The sequence below is a fragment of the Lactuca virosa genome, chromosome 5, assembly GCF_052849685.1.
Source record: "Lactuca virosa cultivar CGN04683 chromosome 5, Lactuca_virosa_CGN04683_v6, whole genome shotgun sequence".
Lineage (NCBI taxonomy): Eukaryota > Viridiplantae > Streptophyta > Magnoliopsida > Asterales > Asteraceae > Lactuca > Lactuca virosa.
The window spans coordinates 10296239-10307262 of record NC_136430.1 but is presented as its reverse complement, the minus strand read 5'-3'; the positions used below and the strand labels follow the sequence as shown (position 1 = coordinate 10307262).

The 11024-nt window shown below is 40.9% G+C and overlaps 1 non-coding gene across 1 annotated transcript; it reads right to left on the bottom strand.

The window, feature by feature from the left end:
* Positions 1–6009: 6009 nt before the first annotated feature.
* LOC145118075 (small nucleolar RNA R71) lies at positions 6010–6116 on the bottom strand. Its single transcript, XR_013713059.1, has one exon. It is a non-coding gene; the product is annotated as a small nucleolar RNA R71 (small nucleolar RNA).
* Between the last annotated feature and the right edge of the window lie 4908 nt (positions 6117–11024).

Sequence of the window (11024 nt, the reverse complement as noted above, 5' to 3'; positions counted from 1 at the left end):
GATTAAAAGGAGGAGGCACTTTATCATACCCTAAACCCTTTGACTGATTATTTTTAAATCTCAAACTACTTTCCATCATTGATGCAACTACTTCACTCGACGCATCAGATTTTCTGAAATTAAAATCCGCATTTTCAAACTTATGTTTTAATGCGACAAGTTCAGCAGTTAACTCAACAAGTTGTTCTGTCACATATCTATAGTTTGCACATTTATTGCTATATTCTTCTTGTAGTTTTCGGAAGTCCTTGGTTTTGGTATCTAATTGTTCTTTCAGGTGTTTTTGTGCCTTCCTAAGTTGATATTCATTGTACTTTAGGTACTCATTTTCCCTTTTTAGTAACTTAATTTGTTCACGAAGAAATTTAATAGTAGTTTCACAAGACTGAGAACATGAAACTTCAGTGAGCGGGATGTTTGAGGAACTTATTTTTATAAAAAAATATGTCCTTTAACTAAAAACTCAAAAGTCAAACCTAAAAAAGTCAAACTTAAAAGTCAAACTTAAAAAGTCAAACTTAAAAGTCAAACCGAAAAGCTAAAATTGAACATTTAAAGGTTAAACGAGAAAGTCAAAGTTTAAAGTCAAAGGTCAAACTTAAAAGTAAAAGTCAAAATTTTTTAAGTCAAAAGTCAAAAATTATAAACTAAAATTTTGGGTTGAAAATGGAATTTAAAAATAAAAGAAATTGATTTTTGGGTTAAAAATGTTAAATTTGCGAAAATTAAAGTTGAAGCAGCGAAGCCTTATGAATTAAATTGGGAAGGATTGTATCGTGTGGCAGGCTAGCTCAAGTGGATAGGACGCGTTGACTGATGAGGTAGAAGACACGGGTTCGATCCCCGGCATCCCCCTAATTTTTTTAATGTACGATGATGCGCGTGCGAGGTTCCTTTGCAGGGCCGAGAATGAAGCTAAGACCGATAAGCGCTGCTGAGCCGTAAACTCCGAAGCGAGGCTGGCCGCAAACTGCCGAACCATAAACCGAGGACCGTAAAACCGCCTGACCGAACACGTGTCTTCGGATCGTAAACTCGCGAGACCTCGGACCGTAAACCCTCTGACCGCAAATCGTTTCCGGCAGCAAACGCTTCGGAAACCGTAGCCGCTGGACGTACACGCTGCCACCCCCTCGCTGGTTACGACCAAAAACACTGTTTTTTCGACTTTGTAGCTCCAAAACTCGATCAAAAACTCCTTTTTTTATCAAAAACACGAAGAACAAACCCCCCTATTTTTCAGAGATCTATCCAAAAACGTAGAAATCCTTCAAAAATAAGATCAAATACGTTCCAGATCTGACAAAAATGATTGATACAATCCAAGCTCTGATACCAGTTGTAAGTCCCCAATCTGCTTGTGTATTAATCAGATCCGTTTGATGGTACGGAATCCCAATCAAACGGATGATGTCAGATCAAAATAGAAGAGAAGAAGAAGAAGAAGAACAAGTGACTCTATGATGTATTCAATGAATAGAATGATGCTCCATACACATAGTACACACACACTAGTTCTTCTCTCTCTAAAACACCAATATACACATTTAACGCGTATTTTCCTGGGTTCTTCATGACTGTCCGGTAGAATGTCATGTTGCAAGTACTCAATCAGGGGGGTCATCCATTTACATTTGCACGTTGTCAAGGTGTTCACTTTCCGCTCGTCTATGCTTCTTTCCTTGAGCACCTCCACTAAGACCTTCTTAGACACGTGGTCGAAGCACGTTGATGCCAGCTTGCTTAGGGCATTTTCCCTTCTGTTCTCACTTCTTGGTATCTGCTTAATGACAAACTCTTTGAAGGGTTTGACGATCCGCTGCACTATCCTGACATACTTCTCCATTCTCTTATCTTTTGTTTCGAAGCTCCCGTTGATTTAGTTGGCGGCCAGTCTTGAATTTGTCAGGGATACGACTGCTTCTGCCCCCATTTGCTTGGCTAGTCGTAGGCCGGGGAGCAAAGCCTCGTATTCCGCCTCATTATTGGAAGTGTGGAAGTCAAAACGGAGGGCGTATGTGACTTCCTCCCCTTCCGGGCTGGTCAAGATTAGGCCCGCTCACGATCGTTCCCTACTGGATGCATCATCTGTGTATAAGGTCCATCTCCGGTTGTCCTTTGGTGTTTCTCCTGTCACTCGTGTTCCTTCCTGGCTCATTTCTTCCCCTCCCTCGTGGATTTCAAGCAGGAAATCTGCAAGTGCTTGTCCTTTGATGCTTCTTCGTGGACGATAGTTGATGTCGTGTTTGCCTAGTTCAATTTCTCGTTTTGCAAGTCGTCCGGAAGTCTCAAGCTTGAGCAATATCTGCATGAATGGACAGTTTGTTAGTACTTCTATCTGATGTGCCTGGAAATAGCGCCTCAGGCGCCGTGCGGTGTATATGAGCGCGAGCACTAGTATTTCAAGAGTGGGATAATTGAGTTCATGAACCTGCACTGCTCGACTAACGAAGTAGACCGGCGTTTGATTTCCTTCTCTTTCCATGACCAAAATAGATGAGATGGCTTCGGCTGAGGCGGAGAGATACATCTGCAATGTTTCGCCTGGGACGGGGCTGGCTATCGTGGGTAATTTGTGCAAGGCCTCTTTAATTTGCTGAAGCACTGCCTCTGCCGCTGCTGTCCATTGGAAGTTATTTTTCTCAATACATCCCTTAAGCGTGTGAAAGAGTGGCATAGCTTTGTATGCCGATTTCGAGATGAACCGGATGAGAGTTGTGAGCTTTTCGTTCAAGCCTTGGGCGTCCCTGAGGGTGCTTGGCAACGGGGTCTCCATGAGTTCATCCACCTTGACTGGGCTAGGCTGTATTCCTTGCCTGGTCACGTAGTATCCCAGGAACTGCCCTTCTTCCACTCCGAAAGTGTTCATCCTGACCTTCTCTAGTGTCTTGAAGGTTTCCTCCACATCTTCTAGTAACCTCCCTTCGTTTGGGCTTTTGATGACCATGTCTTCGACATATACCTCAATATTTCTTTCGATTTGTTTGGCGAATATGGAGTCGACTAATCGATGGTATGTTTCTCCTGCGTTTTTTAGCCCGAACGACATCTTGGTGTAGCAGAAAGCTCCATGGTCTGTGTAAAAAACTGTTTTTGCTTCGTCTTCTTTGCTCATCAGGATCTGATGATACCCCTTGTGTGCGTCCAGAAAGCATTTTAAAATGAACCCTTGTAGCGACTCTACCTTCTGATCGATCTCTGGTAAGGGGTAATAGTCCTTGGGGCATGCTTTGTTCAGGTCAGAGTAGTCGACGCACATGTGCCATGAGCCATCGTGTTTCTTTACCATTACTGGGTTTGCAATCCAGGTCGAGAAGATCGCTTCCCTTAGGATTCCTTCCTTTGTTAGTTTGGCCACCTCCGTATTGATTTCTCTATCACGGTCTCCTCCTTGAACCCTCTTCTTTTACTTAACTTTCTTCGCGCCCTGCTTGATCATTAACCTGTGCTCTATTACTTCTCGGTCTACCCCTACCATGTCGTTGGGGGTCCATGCGAAAACATGTTTGTATTGTTTCAAGAGGTCAATCAACGCGCGCCTAGTTGGTTCGGGGAGATTACCGCCGACGGTGACCGACTGATCTGGGTATTCCTCGTGGATGACCTCTTTTCCGTTTGCTAGTTCGACCCGTGCCTTCTTACTTTCCTGCGCTATATCTGCCGGTCGCATGACCTCGAAACATTGTAGCTCCCTTGGCGGGGTTGCAAGGATTGTGCCTGGCCCCTCGGTGGTGCTGAATTTTACAATACCGTGCATCGTTGACGGAACTTCTCCTAGCTTGAGTAGAGTTGTCCTCCCCAGAATGATATTGTGCAATCGGGAACTCGCGAACTGAAGAAAGAAGAAAAAGAGTCAAAATCCTGAAGGACTCGGTGAGTTGGACGTTTACTCGACGAGTCCACACGAATGTTCGCGAAGCAAATACAAAGTCCTTGCCGTACACGGATTCTAGAAAGGGGACTCGGCGAGTCGGTTATCTACTCGGCGAGTAGCCCCTGTTTTCCGAAGCCTATAAATAGAAGCCAATTGTCGAATTAAAACCTCTCTCTAGAATCCTTGGGGATTATTTTTGCGACTAAGGTGCTGCTGGAGCTTTGGAGTTCGTGGAGAAAACCCTAACCTTCAATTCTAAGGAGATCAAAGGCAAATTTAGTTTATTCTTCACTCTATCTCTTATTTGAACCATGTTTGAATTATTAGATCTTATTTTTGAGTTTCTATCTACTGTAATTATGAGCTACACTTTATACCTTCTGTTTAGGGTAGACAAATTTACAACTATGGATTGATTTGTGGTTGGATTAATTGTTTATTGGTGAATTTTGTTCTATTAAGCTTGTTAAAGAACCTTATGCATTAACCACAACTATTTTATCTTAATTAACAAGTAATTAAGCTGCATGAACATCTCTTAATTGCTTATCTCATATGATTTATGTGAAAACATTGTTATGTGCCTAGGAATAGCAAACGTGAAACTAGGGTTAACTAGAAAATGGGTAAATTAATGTGTGAGCTTGTGTGATAAACCATCAACAAGAGGTTAATTGAATTAGTAATTTGATTAGCTAATTACAAGTCTTATTTAACTTGAATAAATAAACTAGGAAATTCATTAGTTTAATCACGTGATCACTGCTTAAATTAATCCGTTTTCTAAGGATTGGTAATATCGAATTGAACCTAATCACTTTAACCGGTGGCCAACAACAATTAATCCATTGCACTTGCCATAAAATCAACCATAGGAGTAAATGAATCGAACCTAAACAGAAGCTTCCTTATTATTGAATTTATTTGGTTTTTTACTTGCTTTAGCTGTTAGTTACTTAATTTGTGTGTTAGTTAATTTGTGAAGTTTCTAGTCTTGCAAAACCAGAGAAAACCTTTTACTTTTATTACTTGTTTTAGTTAGTTCTAGTCATTAATTTAATTATCGTTCCCTGTGTTCGATACCCTGCTTATTCAACTATACCACCAATTGACAGGTCCACTGCCTTTGTGTGTCTAAATTATATCTTAAAAGTAGGACTAAAACTAGTGCATTTATATACACATCAAGTTTTTGGCGTCGTTGCCAGGGAACGGTTCAAAAATTAATTCTAATTGCTAGTGTTATCGATCCTTTGTGCGAGATCTATCTTGCACAAAGTTACTGCTTTAGTAATTTAGTTATTAGGTTTGAGTATTAATTTTTTCTGTTTTTATGATTTTTGTTAAAAAAAAAATTTATGTCTTAACCTTAAACTCGCCGAGTGCAGTCGAAGCTACTCGATGAGTCCAAGGCGAATTCCCAGTTTCGTTTTTTATTTCATTTTTGTTCTTTTTACGTGTGTTTCTTGTTTTCTTACAGGTATTATATGACCCGAGGATCAGGCACACCCTTAATCCCACTGCTCGAGAACTCAAAATCCTCTCTTAGGAAGGACAAAGACAAAATTGTAGAATCATCTTCAACACCAAAGAAGTCACCATTTAAGAGCCTCAAATCAGCTTTCAGCAAGAAAAAGGGCCAAAAAGTTGGAGAATCCAGCAATACGAAGGAAGACATCGAGTACGAAACCAAAAAAGAAGGAAGCGAATATGACATAGAAGGAAGCGACTTGGAAGGCGAACTAGCTAAAACCATGGCTAACATCGATGATGTTCCCATGGGTGAATGGAAGAAAAGGATGCGTGACGACACCGGCCCAGGACTCGTGCAACCCGTAATTCCCGCAACTGCCACCTTTGAACTTAAGGGCCACATACTTGCTCAAGTTAAGGAAATCCCATTCTTCGGGAAGGATCACGAAGATGCATACAAGCATCTTGACGAGGTCAACGATGTAGACTACTTCAATGTTCCTAATATACCTCTCGACACTATTTTACTTCGTATGCTACCTGTCACATTTAAGGGAGCCGCGAAGGATTGGCTGAAATCACTCCCTCCAGGATCCATCACCACTTGGGCTAAAATGCGTGAAGAATTTATCGATCAATTTTGCCCTCCCTCAAAAATAGCAAAATTAAAGAAAGCCATAGCCAATTTTGAGCAACAAGTTGGAGAGTCACTTTATGAGGCATAGGAGAGATACAAAGGCCTACTAAGGAATTGCCCACACCATGATCTAAACAATCAACAAGAAGTCTCCATTTTCTATGATGGGGTGAATGTAACCACTAGGCAGCTCCTTGATTCGCAAGGACCACTCACAAAGAAGCCACCCCCGGTGATAAAAAAAGCTAATTGAAGAATTCTCTAAACACTCTAGAGAATATCATAACCCAAGCAATGACTCAAATAGAGGGATGGTGAATGCTATTTCGGATGACATGGCGGAAATGATGGCAAAATTGGAAATCATGGATAGAAGAATGACTAAGATGGACCAATCCATCCATGCCATTACAGTGGGATGTGAAAACTGTAGAGGGCCCCACCTTACTAAAGACTGTGACCTTGACGAGAACAGGAACCGGAAAGTGCAAGTGTGCTACTCAAGCGGTGATAGATATGATGATGATTGGCGCAAACCCAAGAAAGAATGGCTACCTTATAATGAGTACAAGAAGGCAAAGGAGGAAAAGTATAAGCAAAAAGGAAGAGGTTTTTATCAAAAAGAGGAACCGGTGCAGGAAAAGAAGTCAGACTTTGAAGATATGCTTACGAGATTTGCAGCCGCATCCGAGAAAAGGCACAACGATACCGATGCTGAAATTAAGGAGCAACAAAACGTAATGAAAGAGCACCAAATTATGATGAAAGACCAAGCAACCTTACTTAGGAATCAGCAAGCTTCCATTCTCAATATTGAAAAACAGTTGGGCCAACTTGCATTGCAAATAAATGAGAAACGACCGGGTGGACTTCCTAGTAATACCGAAAACAATCCGAAAGGCGCACATATAAACATCCTGACAACTAGGAGTGGGAAGATTATAACTCCTCTGGCCCCTATTCAGAAAGAATATCCTAAGTTGGTGCAAGAGGAAGAAGTAGAAACTGAAAAATCATAAATTCTCGATCTGACTCGCCGAGTCCCATATATGGACTCGACGAGTCCCCCACCTGAACAGAAAAACAAACCTCCTGTTAAACCATATCAGCCTCCAGTGCCATTTCTAGCTCGAGCCAAACAAGAAAAGCATGATGTTGATTACCAAAAGTTAGTGGAACACATAAAGGCCCTTCAAATTAATACGCCATTCATCGAGGCGGTTGCACAAATGCCTAAATATGCCAAATTCCTAAAAGAGCTTCTAACTGATAGAAAGAAGATGGAAGAGGTGAAGAAAGTGGTCTTAAATGAAAATTGTTCAGTTGCCATGTTGAACAAATTACCTAAGAAGAAGGGTGATCCAAGAAGTTTGACATTACCTTGTCAATTCGGAAATCTAGCAACTATACATGCATTGGCTGATTCGGGGGCAAGTGTTAATCTCATGCCATATTCATTCTTCAAGAAATTAAATCTTCCGGAGCCAAGGCCAATTCGAATGGCAATTCACTTAACACATAAAACGATCACATTTCCAAGGGGAATATGCGAATATCTATTAGTGAAAGTTGACAAGTTTGTGTTCCCCGCAGAATTCATAGTGCTAGACATGGAAGCAGATCCTCAAGTCCTGATCATACTTGGAAGACCCTTCCTCAACACCGCGAGTGCTATAGTAGACATGCGAGATTCTAAACTTACCCTCTGGGTGGGAGACGATTCAGTTACTTTTGGAGTTGATCAAGCAATAAAGCATGCAAGGTATATTGATGACACGACATTCTCGGTTGATATGTTGGAAGAATTTATGGAGGAATGGAAAGAAGACAAGTCAAACAAGTCCACCGTTACCCTTGAAGAATTTGATGCTGAAAGATACCTGATGGAGATAGAGAGATTGCTCGAGGAAGCTGAATATAATGAATTAATCAGAAGTGCTGAGAGCCCAACTCGCCGAGTAGCAACCACCGACTCGGCGAGTCCATTCGAAAAATCCCGATCAGTCGCGAATTTAGCCTGGGACTCGACGAGTCCCCTTACTGAACTCGACGTGTTCAGCATACAGAACACAAAATCTGAACTAAAAATCCTACCAGATCATCTGGAATATGCATTTCTTGAAGATGGCCAACAAAAACCAGTAATTATAGCTTCTGATCTAGCTAAACATGAAAAAGAAAGACTTGTGGGAGTACTAAAGAAAAGACAAGGGGCCATAGCATGGAAGATAACCGATATTAAAGGGATTAGTCCAGCTTATTGTTCTCATAAGATTAACTTAGAAGATGGAGCTAAACCTGTAGTTCAACGCCAAAGAATACTTAACCCAAACATGCAAGAAGTGGTGAAAAAGGAGGTGGTTAAACTATTAGATGCTAGTACCATTTACTCAATCTCTGATAGCCCATGGGTAAGTCCAGTGCAAGTGGTACCAAAGAAAGGAGGAATGACGGTAGTTACTAATGAAGATAACGAGTTAATTCCAACAAGAACAGTAACCGGGTGGCGCGTTTGCATTGACTACAGAATGCTTAATGATGTTGCATGCAAGGATCACTTCCCATTGCCATTTATTGATCAAATGCTAGAAAGGATTTCCGGTCATCTATACTATTGTTTTCTCGATGGTTTCTCGGGGTATTTTCAAATACCAATTGATCCACAAGACCAAGAGAAGACCACTTTTACATGCCCAAGTGGGACTTTTGCATACCGACGCATGCCTTTTGGGTTATGCAATGCACCTGCTACATTCCAAAGGTGCATGATGGCTATCTTCCATGACATGATCGAGAAATTTATGGAGGTTTTCATGGATGACTTCTCGGTTTTCGGATCCTCTTTGGAAGATTGCTTATCCAACTTGGATCTAATGTTAGCAAGATGCGAGAAGACAAACCTAGTACTCAATTGGGAAAAGTGCCACTTCATGGTAAAGGAAGGGCTTGTCTTAGGACACAAGGTTTCAAGGACGGGGATCGAGGTAGATAGAGAAAAAGTTGACACAATGGCTAAGTTACCACCTCGAACAAATATAAAAGGGGTAAGGAGTTTTCTTGGCCATGCGGGGTTTTATCGTCGCTTCATTAAAGACTTCTCAAAGATCACTAGGCCTTTGAATCAACTACTCTTGAAGGACGCTCCATTCAATTTCTCTAAAGAACGTCATGAAGCATTTCAATTGTTAAAAGAAAGGTTGACTACTACTCCTATAATGATAGCCCCAAATTGGAATCTTCCTTTCGAGCTAATGTGTGATGCAAGTGACTACGCGATAGGAGCCGTTTTGGGACAAAGAATTGACAAACATTTTCAGCCTGTATATTATGCAAGTAAAACTTTAAACCCAACGCAAGAAAACTATACTACTACCGAGAAAGAGTTGCTAGCGGTGGTATATGCTTTTGATAAATTTCGACCCCATTTAGTCTTGTCCAAAACAATTGTTTTCACCGACCATTCTGCCCTAAAGTATCTATTTGCTAAACAAGATGCAAAACCAAGATTGATACGTTGGGTATTACTTCTACAAGAATTTGATATTGAAATACGAGATAAAAAGGGAATGGAAAACGTGGCTGCCGATCATTTATCAAGATTAGAGAACCCGCATTTGGAAGAATTAGAGGAAAACAAGATTGGAGATGATTTTCCGAAGAATATCTTTTGGTGATAGCAGGAGAGGTACCATGGTTTACGGATATAGCTAATTACTTAGCAACTGAACACATTCCAAAAGACTTAACCCGACAACAAAAGAAGAAATTCTTTTCAGAAATCAAGTATTACTTTTAGGACGATTCGTACCTTTTCCAAAGCTGCGCGGATGGGATGATACGAAGATGTGTGTTCGGGAAAGAGAGTCAGAAAATCTTGGAACATTGTCATAGTGGGCCCACTGGAGGACATCATGGAGCACAATATTTGGCTAAAAATATTTTTGATATTGGTTTCTATTGGCCTACAATTTTCAAAGATGTTGCTCAATATGTCAAAGAATGCGATTTGTGCCAAAGAGTGGGGAACATATCATCCCGAAACAAGATGCTCCAACATAATATTCAAGTTTGTGAGTAATTTGACATTTGGGGGATTGACTTTATGGGACCTTTTCCAATGTCAAAATGGAATAAATATATCCTTGTGGCAGCCGACTACGTGTCTAAATGGGCGGAAGCACAAGCATTACCTACTAATGATGCTCGAGTGGTGGTGCGTTTTCTTATAAAGTTATTTTCAAGGTTTGGAGTTCCTAAAGCTCTTATTAGTGACCAGGGCACTCACTTTGCAAATGATCAATTAGCTAAGGTGTTAAAAAGATATGGTGTACACCATAGGTTTTCAACATCCTATCATCCACAAACGAGTGGACAAACTGAAGTGACAAATCGGGCATTAAAAAGAATTTTGGAGAGATCGGTTGGAGGAAATAGAAAGGAATGGTCGGATAAGCTTGATGATGCACTTTGGGCTTTTTGAACAGCTTTCAAAACACCTATTGGTACTACACCATATAGGTTAGTTTATGGAAAAAATGGTCACTTGCCGATTGAGAGCATAAAGTATTTTGGGCTTTAAACATGTGTAAATTTGAGTTGGCTGAACTTCGTACCAACCGGTTGATGCAAATGAATGCCCTTGAAGAACTTAGAAATGGAGCATACTTAAATTCATTAATATACAAAGAGAAGACTAAGAAATGGCATGACATGAGACTAAAGTGTAATAAGGACTTTCATGAAGGACAAAAGGTGCTACTCTTCAATTCAAGGTTAAAGCTTTTTTCAGGCAAGCTAAAGACAAGATGGGATGGGCCTTTTGTGGTTAAACAAGTTTTCCCACATGGAGCTATCCAGATTATATCAAAATATGGATCCCCTTTCAAGGTTAATGGGCATCGGGTGAGGAAATATGAAGAAGGAATCCCAAAAGACGAAGGACTTGAAGAAGAGATAGGTTTGGAAGAAACCACCGAAACGTAGCACGGGAAGGAGTCCAACTAATGACTCCTCAAAAAGAAGCGCTTCCAGGAGGCAACC